Below are 10,031 nucleotides of genomic sequence, written 5' to 3'. Positions count from 1 at the left end.
TGATTTTTTTGAAACGAAAGTCACTACAAACTTTTACACTGTCAAGTCGATCCCTAAATTATTCATTAAACTTAGTTGATCTTTAAAGTATGTCATTCACTATCAAATCGTTCCCTAAATTATTTATCTTATCTATCAATCTGATATCTGATAAGCTTTTTCCAACACTTACATTGCAACTAGTCACAATTATAATAAGTTGTATTTTCCACTTATTATCGTAGTTTATGCTCATAGAACTCACAATCTTCTCTACTACTATGAGTTAGAATACATATATCATTAGTTCTTATTAAATTATCAGCTAATTCACACATTTAATACATAGATATTATTTATGGAAATGCTTGGTTGTACAAGACGAAAATACACCAAATCTGATTTGTGCTTTTTCACACGTACTCCGTTTTGTTTCCACTACTAAATTCAAGACCTTGCTAGCAACTGTTTTATTGGTCCAGCACACTATTATATGCTCTTTCTTGCTTTATTTCACATTGAGCTTGGCCACATACTTTCAAGTTCTCCACTTATTCTTCTGCCAAGAATCACAATGTCTACATACTTGATATATATGCTTCAAACTATATAAATAAAAGCTTTGGAGGAAGATGTTTCTTATTTAGTTGATGTCGTCTTTAGTAAAATATATATAAATATTTATAATAATGTAATTTATTTCAGTTCACACAGCAACAAGACTTGGTTCCCGGAAGGTCAGCACATACTCCTCTTAGAAACCCGAATGCGCGGCACCTTGCGTCGCAATTAGCAAAGCTATAACAAATCATAGGATAAATGCAGTTACTCAAACTTGGTGTTGGTCCTGCCACAAAAATAAAATTCACATGTTCAAAACGCATATTTAAGTTATAGTTTTTTCTTTTGAAGAGTTAAGCTATAGATTTATATTTATATAATGTTAACTACATTACAACAATGTAAAAGATTATATCAAATTTTTTTCGGATCAAGAATTTATTTATTTATTTTTTTTTTATGAAAACCGAAGTGCAAGAAAAAGAAATAAAACTTAAGGTTCAAAGTTCATATGTTTCTTACCTGAAGCTAGAACCAACACAATGCATAAAATTGCCAAGAGGCAGTACTGGGAAATGTGTTTTGCCATTTTTATGATGATTTTATCTTATAGCTCTATTATCTTTTGTTTTCGCAATATGCATAGAAAACTTCAAGTTCATTATATGTAGAACTCATGATATGATTATGCCTCCTTATCTTTTTAATTATCGTATTTCTAAAAATGTAAGTTTTTATTTGTTTGACGTTTTTAAAGTGTAATAAATATCAATTATGTTTTTTTTTGCTTAATTCAGTTGGTAGAGACAATACATTATTATATGTTAGCGTCGAAGTTTGAACCTCAAACATACCACTTATTTACCTTAAAAGATGAATTCTAGTTACTAAACTACTTGAAAAAAAAAATATCAATTATTATTTTGTCAACAATACACTACGGGTTAATAGCTCAACATCCCCTATAATTCGGAGGAGGTTTAAATATAGCCTCTGTAAAAATAAAAACACATTTCATTTTGTAATTTTAAAATTTTCATAATTAGCATTGACCTTGTTAAAAACCACTTTGTTGGACTTAATCTTTTTTTAGGCAACATAACCTCATTTCACCGGTAGATAATATTAAGGCTTAATACATCCCCAGGTCCCTTAACTTATTTTTTCTTCTCACTTCAGTCCCTTAACTATTAAACGTTTCAATTTGGTCCTTATCTTTTGTTTTCTTCATCGATTTGGTCCAATTTTATTAATTTTAAATCCCTAAAAAAGAAGACCGTTGGATCAAGGAAGTCCATCAGATCTTACCGTGTACCACCAACACCTAAGTATCTGAAATTTAATTTTTAAAAATAATATAAATCCATTTATATTAATTTAGAAATAAAAAATTAGAAAATTAATTTTCAAAAATAAAAAAAATTCTAAAAAATTTGAAAAAAATTCAGGAATTTTTTTTTTTAAAAATCTGGAAAATTACTCTAAATTTTTTTTACAAAAAAAAATTGGAAAATATTTTTCTTTTAAATCTGGAAAATATTTTTAGAATTTTTTAAATTTTTGAAATTAATTTTTTTTTACAAAATTCAGGAATTTAATATTCAAAATACAAAAAAAGCAAAAATTCAAAATTTTACAAAAAAGGTCAGTTTTTTTTTCGAAAAAAAGTTTTTAAAAAATTCAGAGTCTTTTACGGATTTTTTTAAAAAAATCTGGAAAATTAATTTGGAAAGAAAAATCTGTACTTTTTAGAAATATATTTTCAAATTTTAGCCAAAATCGTAAAATCTTCATAATTTCGTAAAAAAAAGATTTTAAAAATAATCTGGAAAAAAAATCAGAATATTTTTTTCCCTAAAAAAAAATCTGAATTTTCTCGAAAATAATAAAATTTTGGAAAAAAATAATCTGGATTTTTAAAATAATCGTAATTCTGAAATAAAATTTTTGAAAAAAATAATCTGAATTTTTTCTAAATTGGTATCGAGATTTTTAAAAGTTAAAATATTTTCCAAATTTTTTTTTTTGTAGAAAAAAGTTTTAAAATTAATTTTCCAGATTTTAAAAAAAAATTCTGGAAAATTGGAAAAATATTTTTCTTTTAAAAATATTTTCTTTTAAATCTGGAAAATATTTTTAGAATTTTTTTATTTTCGAAATTAATTTTTTTTACAAAATTCAGGAATTTAATATTCAAAATACAAAAAAAGAAAAAATTCAAAATTTTACAAAAAATGGTCAGTTTTTTTTCGAAAAAAGTTTTTAAAAAATTCAGAGTTTTTACGGATTTTTTAAAAAAAATCTGGAAAATTAATTTGGAAAGAAAAATCTGTACTTTTTCGAAATATATTTTCAAATTTTAGCCAAAATCGTAAAATCTTCATAATTTCGTAAAAAAATGATTTTAAAAATTATCTGGAAAAAAAATCAGATTATTTTTTTCCCTCAAAAAAAATTAATCTGATTTTTTTCGAAAATATTAAAATTTTGAAAAAAATAATCTGGATTTTTAAAATAATCGTGATTCTGAAATAAAATTTTTGAAAAAAATAATCTGAATTTTTATAAATTGGTATCGAGATTTTTAAAAGTTAAAATATTTTCCAAATTTTTTTTTGTAGAAAAAAATTTAAAATTAATTTTCCAGATTTTAAAAAACATTTCCAGATTTAAAAAAAAATCCTGAATTTTTTTTCAAATTTTTTGAATTTTTTTATTTTTGAAAATTAATTTTCCAATTTTTTAATTTTTTTATTTCTAAATTAATATAAATGGATTTATATTATTTTTAAAAATTAAATTTCAGATACTTAGGTGTTGGTGGTACACGGTAAGATCTGATGGACGTCCTTGATCCAACGGTCTTCTTTTTTAGGGATTTAAAATTAATAAAATTGGACCAAATCGATGAAGAAAACAAAAGATAAGGACCAAATTGAAACGTTTAATAGTTAAGGGACTGAAGTGAGAAGAAAAAATAAGTTAAGGGACCTGGGGATGTATTAAGCCTAATATTAAAGTCAGATATTTTCAGTAATCCAACTACTTTGTTAATGTTTTTTGGCGTGTGCAACATAAGGACTTATCAAGAGGTCACTCATCATAATTTTCTCAATTCTAATTTTTTTTTCTAAAAGAATTCTCATCTGTCAGTTAAAACCAATTTAAAAATTGGTCAAACTAATTCTATTTTTAATGTCATTAAAATTTCATTTGTATGGTTTGTACAACGTAAACACACGTGTCATTGTTTTAGATAGAAGAAGGTCATATGGATTGATTTGTATTATTCTTAAATGTATGTATAAAAGCGATAACTGATTAGAGTTATATCGTTGTGAATTTCAAGAGTGCTAGTGCGATGTTGTTGGAGGCACTAAGGGGAGGTCCAACTTTGCCAATATCTAGTGTTCACTGGACACCTCTTTTTAGTGGTTTCTATAAACTTAATGTTGATGCAGCAGGTCCGATAGAGGGGGGTAAGTGGGATATTAGTGTCGTGGCGAGAGATAATGAATATGTTGTCATTGATGCTAGTTACTGACAAGTTTTTTCATTATCAAATTCAGTGGTTGCAGAAGCTTTAGCTATGCGGAACAATTTGGAATTTTTGAAATTAAAGACAAGTCTTTTCTGAATCTTATAACAGAATCAAATGCTTCTAAGATAGTCTTGGTGTTGAATGCTCATCAACTATCTTCCACATATGTCGGCTCTATTATTGGAGATTGTATTAGTTCTAATGCTTGTTTTCGTAGTTTAATTTTTTCGCATGTTAGGCGTGAAAGTATGCTCTTCATAATTTAGATTGCATATGGGTCGAAGAGGTTTCACCTTGTATTTTTACCGTCTTGGCATTTGATTTATTGCTAGACTTTTATTAATGAATTTGTCTTTAATGTAAAAAAAAAGAGTTAAATCGTATTAATTATTATTTGTGATGTAATTTATTAATCAATTGTAGAAAAAAGAAATAATATATTTATATCAAATTTTTTTTTGGTTCTTGTTAACAAGTGCTCTAAGGGCATTGTTTAAGGAACCTACAAAAGGAAAATATGTCTTGAAAATATGAGTCAAACACTTGTTAAAGTCATACTCGTATAATTTCCAATGCAAAAGTTGCTACTTTTATATGTTTAAACAATGCCCTTAGGACACTTGTTAAGATTTTCTTTTTTTTTTTTGTTGTTTAAATTTTGATAAACCATCAAAATTTAAATATAGAAATTAACACTCGTATGCACGACTATCAATTAATTTTCCTAAAATTAGAGAAAGAAGATGGGCGAAAGGAAGACGCAATTTTTTGACTTACATGTAGAAGAAGTATCATCTATAATTTTTATAGGGGAAGAAGTGTCATCGTATGCGGAGTTTATTTTACGTATGGAAAAGTGATAATAACGTTACTAAAAGTGCATTATTTCCCTTTTTCATGTTAAACGTCTCAACTATAATATGTAGAGAAAAAAAGTGACATGTAACTTGTATTTTATTTTCATAAAAGTAATAGTTAATTAAATGATACACGTTTCTTTTGTTACGTAACAAGTTTCACCTCAAACTTGTCAAAAAAAAAAAAAAAACTAACGATGAAAGTCCAGAAAGTAATGCATATTTACTTCTTTTGGTAATTAGTGGAGCTAAAGAATCGAACCCCCAATAACTGATAAGTAATAATTTTCATATCTAATATGTTACTGTTGTGAATTCGATGAGAAAACCACACCATAACAATTTGATGTGTGGAGCAAGTTAATCAAGCAACCAATATCAAAGTGGATAGCAATTAAACACAAGCAAAAGTAGAAAACAGCGAGAGAAAGAAAGAGAGAACACAAAATAATTTGTTGACCCAGTTCGGTCCAAATTGACCTAGTCTGGGGGAGAGAGCATCCCTCCGTTTCACTATAATGATGAGTAACTTTACAAAAGAGATATCGATGAGTTACAAGAATAAGTCTTCCACCTAATTCTACCCAAAGCCCTAATCTCTTCCCGTAACCAAGAGACTCAATCCTAATAGTGTTTCCCAAGGTGAATCAACCCTCAAACCCTATTGTTTGTTCCCAAGAGACAAACTCTATACAAACCCTAGTTTTGTTGTTGCCTTTCTAAACCCATGTTTTAGCCCCCTCTATCTCAAGGTTTACACTGATACAATGTTTATATTTATAGTAAAAGAATCCTCAATAATACTGGAACAAATATAGGCCCGAAAATACGTTTATGTTTTATTTTCTGCTGTAAAAATCGGCCACCGAATGCTCCAAATCGGCCACCAATTTTTGCCGAACTAACAGACAAAAAAAACAGAGTTGAAAATCGGCCACCGTGCTCTGAAAATCGGCCACCGATTTTCTGCTTCCAGAATTCTAATTTCTTCAATTTTGAAGCACTTTCACAACAGTTACAATGACAATTAACCCACTGAAGATTATGTTTCTTGAGCTAAACTTGAGCTGAAGATTATGTTTCTTGACTAAATGAGCTAACTTTTTTTTTGATGGGAAATAATGATGTTTTGAACAAATATTTCGGTTTCCTGCTATATTTTTTCTTCTTTTCGAAATTATGAAGTTTTAAGCAATATCCTTGAGTTTCATTTTCACTAATTCTAGTCTAAACAAACCCATTCAAAAGAGTCTGAACAAATATTTCCGGTTTCCATTCTTTTTTATTTTATGTGAGATTTTTTTTAACAAGTCAAAATAACATTATATATAAACCAACAAGCTCTCCCTAACACAAGGAATGCACAAGGAGAAACTCAGAAAACCAAAAGTAAGTACAAAATATAGAAGTTTAGGAAGTAATGCATATTTCCTTCCTTGAAGGCGCAGTTAGTACTAAAGAATAGAATCCCCAACAACTAAAGATTAATACTTTTCATATATAATATGCTACAATGACAATTAACCCGTTGAACTTGTTTCATATACGATATGCGCTGAACTTCAGCTGAAAATTACGTTTCTTGAGTAAATGAGCAGACTTTCAGCTATATAATTAGTTTTTCTTAAATAACGAGCTAACTCTTTTTTAAGGGACATAATACTGAAGTTTTGAACAAATATTTCCAGTTTCAAACTGTATTTTTCTTCTTTTGGAAATTATGAATTTTTCAGGAAATTTTTTTCCAAGTTTTATTTTCAATTATACTAGTCTAAACAAATCCAATCCAAAAAGTCTGAACAAATATTTTCGGTTTCCATTCCTTTTTATTTCATGTGAGAAAATATTTTTTTTTTTAACAAGGCAAAATGAAATTATATATTAACTAACAAGCTCTTCCCAACATAAGGAGTGGACAAGGAGAAACTCAGAGAATCAAAAGTAATTACAATAGAACTAGTAACAACATGTAAAAACCAAAACAAAACTAGAAGGTTAACCGAAAATTAATGTAGGATTAACCCACCAGTCGTTAATTTCAAAATCTATACCCGACTTTCTTGCTTTCATCCACCAAAAAGATATCAACTTAACTTTATCAAGCAGTTTATGCATTGCCTCCTCCTTTCACTTAAACAAACAAGAATTACGCTGTCTCCAAATCACCCACACTGAATATGACCAAATAACATGCATAAGAAACTTTATTTTTCTAGAGAAACCCACACAACGAGCTAAACATTAATACATGCCCAAACAAATGAGTTCACAAAAGAAATACCCAGCCATTGCAAAACCAGAGACCAAATGCTGCCAAAATGATTATATTTAAAGAACGAATGATCGATTGATTTAGCTTGACACACCCGTAACTACAAACATTTTGATTCGATTAAATGATCTCATGTTGCACCAAATTGTCTTTCATTGCAATACGATTCCGAAATAGCCACCACGCAAAAATTGTTACATTTAAAGGTATTGTTTTATTCCAAATTATATTGATAAGTGCTAGAAAGTAGTAATTCAATGATATATATTAAGCCCTTTTGGTTACTTGTTTTACAAGTTATCCAAGGAAAAACCATAAAAAAGTGATAAAATGCATTTTTATACTCCTGATGTCTTACTTGACCCAATTGTGCATGAAAAGAGTGAACAAGACAAGAATCAAAGAAGGAAAAATCAAAAGAGGAGCAAAGGCCATTTCGCCACAACGAAACATGTCGCCATGGCGAGAATTTGTCATAGAATGCCATCATTCTGCTCGCACCAAAGCTCTCCACAACGAACCTAAAAGCGAGATTTCGCCATAGCAACGGAAAGGCGAGCAGGAGGGCGATAAGTTATTCTAGAGACCATGTTTCTGATGTTCAGAGCTCGCCATGGCGAAATATTCTTTCCTGGCGAGATAAGGCGGTTTGGAGCACTGAAGGATGACGTGGCAGAAACCCACTGGAAAAGAAAGGTCAGCTCGCCATAGCGAGCAAATCCTACCTGGCGAGAATGCAAAATTATGCAGAAGTATAAAAGCCCATTTGTACATTTCAGAACATATCTTATCATCATTTTTAGAGAGAGAATATGGCGAAATTTACTGTACTTCATAGGGCAAGAGTGATTGAGTGTGATTCATCAAGAAACTTTGAGAAATCAAGCTCTTAGCATGGATCTTCATCATTTCTTCCACTTTTGTAATGTTATAATGACAATGATTAACTAAATCCCTGACGTGATACCTTTGTATGCTGACCCTCCCTAACCGATTCTACTCCTCCTTGCCGATCCGATGCCCTTGACTTGTCCCGTCGTCGATCCTCTGGTTGCGTCGCTTTCCTCCTGCGTGACCTAACCACATACTAATTTCCCCCGTACCCCCCCCCCCCCCCCCCCCCCCCCCCACCCACCACACACACACACACACACATTTTCTGCCACCCTGGCTGGATCCCTTTCCCCCCCAATGTTCCTCACCGCCGGTGAAACGCTTTGGCACGATTGACCTAGGGCACTGCCACTCACTCTCGATCTATTCTCTCTCATGGGTTTTTTTCTTCCGAAAGTTTTATATAATGTTAACTACGTTACAACAATATATTTTTAGGAAAAATAAATTTATTTCATGGATATTTTATTTCATTACAATAATCGATTTCTAGCTTCTATAGGAACAAACACATCTATCCTTGGTAAATTGATTTGGAATACAAGTCCCAAAACCTTGTTTATAAGTGGCAGCACACTTTGCATTACAACAAGATTGATCACATTCACCCTGATAGCATGTTCCCATGCCAATATGACACAAATTGTTTGAGGAAGGATCTTGATTGAAAGTACAAGTGCATAGGTTGAAGAGATCACATCTCCAACTTACTCCACGGGTGCCATGAGCAGATTTACAATGTGAAGGGCAATCTATGTCATCACATCTATTGAATATACTTGTGCATGTGCCTGCTTCCACCGTTGAATATTGCACTGCGGCAATGGTGGCTAGGATGACAAAGAAATAAAAGAAATTTGAGATGTGGTTTGCCATTAGTAAACAATTCTTTGCTATGTAAAAGATTATATCAAATTTTTTTCGGATCAATAAATATAATAAACAATTCAACTAATTAAGAAAATATTTTCCTAATTGTTTTTTTACGAAAACCGAAGTGCAAGAAAAAGAAATAAAAGAAATAAAACTTTAATATTCAAAGTTCATATGTTTCTTACCTGAAGCTAGAACCAACGCAATGCATAAAATTGCCAAGAGACAGTACTGGGAAATGTGTTTTGCCATTTTTTGTGAAGATTTAATCTTATAGCTCTATTATCTTTTGTTTTCGCAATATACATAGAAAACTTCAAGTTCATTATATAGCAGTACTCATGATATGATTATGCCTCCTTATCTTTTTAATTATCGTATTTTTAATTTTTTTTTATTTGTTTGACGTTTTTAAAGTGTAATAAATATCCATTATGTCTTTTTAAGTTTAATGATCAGTTGGTAGGGACAATGCACTGTTATATACTAGCGTCGAAGTTCGAACCTCGAACATCCCATTTATTTGCCTTAAAAGGTGAATTCGAGTTACTAAGCTACTTGAGGGTTAAGATCCACTCCATTTCTTAAATAAAATGGCAATCTCCATTACTATAGTTTTCAAATAAATAAATGATATAAATACACACATTTCTGAAAATTGATACATTAATGAAATATTTATACACCAAAACTTTAGTAATGGAACAAAAAAGAATAATAAATGGAGAGGATCTTAACTAGTTACTTAACAAAAAAAATATCAATTATTATTTTGTCAGCAATATACTACGAGTTCCTAAAAAAACAATACACTACAAAGTTAATAGCTTAATATCCTCTATAATTCGGAGGAGGTTTAAATATAGCCTCTGTAAAAATAAAAACACGTTTCATTCTGTAATTTTAAATTCTTCATAATTAGCATTGACCTTGTTAAAAACACATTCATGAAATAACCTGTGTAATTTGGATAAAGTTTGAAAATAACATTCTATAATTTATTTTTATTTATATTTTATCAAACTAAAGTAATAGTTTTTTTTTGGTTGTCTTG

General features: G+C 29.9%; 1 long non-coding RNA gene across 2 annotated transcripts; it reads right to left on the bottom strand.

The window, feature by feature from the left end:
- Positions 1 to 261: 261 nt before the first annotated feature.
- On the bottom strand, positions 262 to 9,276 carry LOC146938032 (uncharacterized). Of its 2 annotated transcripts, none has more exons than XR_015033346.1 (2): positions 9,163 to 9,276; positions 262 to 826 (listed from the first exon to the last, which is right to left on the bottom strand). It is a non-coding gene; the product is annotated as an uncharacterized LOC146938032 (long non-coding RNA). The 2 variants fall into 2 exon arrangements; XR_015033345.1 differs by lacking the exon at positions 9,163 to 9,276 and adding an exon at positions 1,063 to 1,201.
- Between the last annotated feature and the right edge of the window lie 755 nt (positions 9,277 to 10,031).

Source organism: Medicago sativa, chromosome 3 (genome assembly GCF_051527215.1).
Source record: "Medicago sativa cultivar Bolivia chromosome 3, Bolivia_mono, whole genome shotgun sequence".
NCBI lineage: Eukaryota > Viridiplantae > Streptophyta > Magnoliopsida > Fabales > Fabaceae > Medicago > Medicago sativa.
This window is presented reverse-complemented; position numbering and strand designations above follow the sequence as displayed.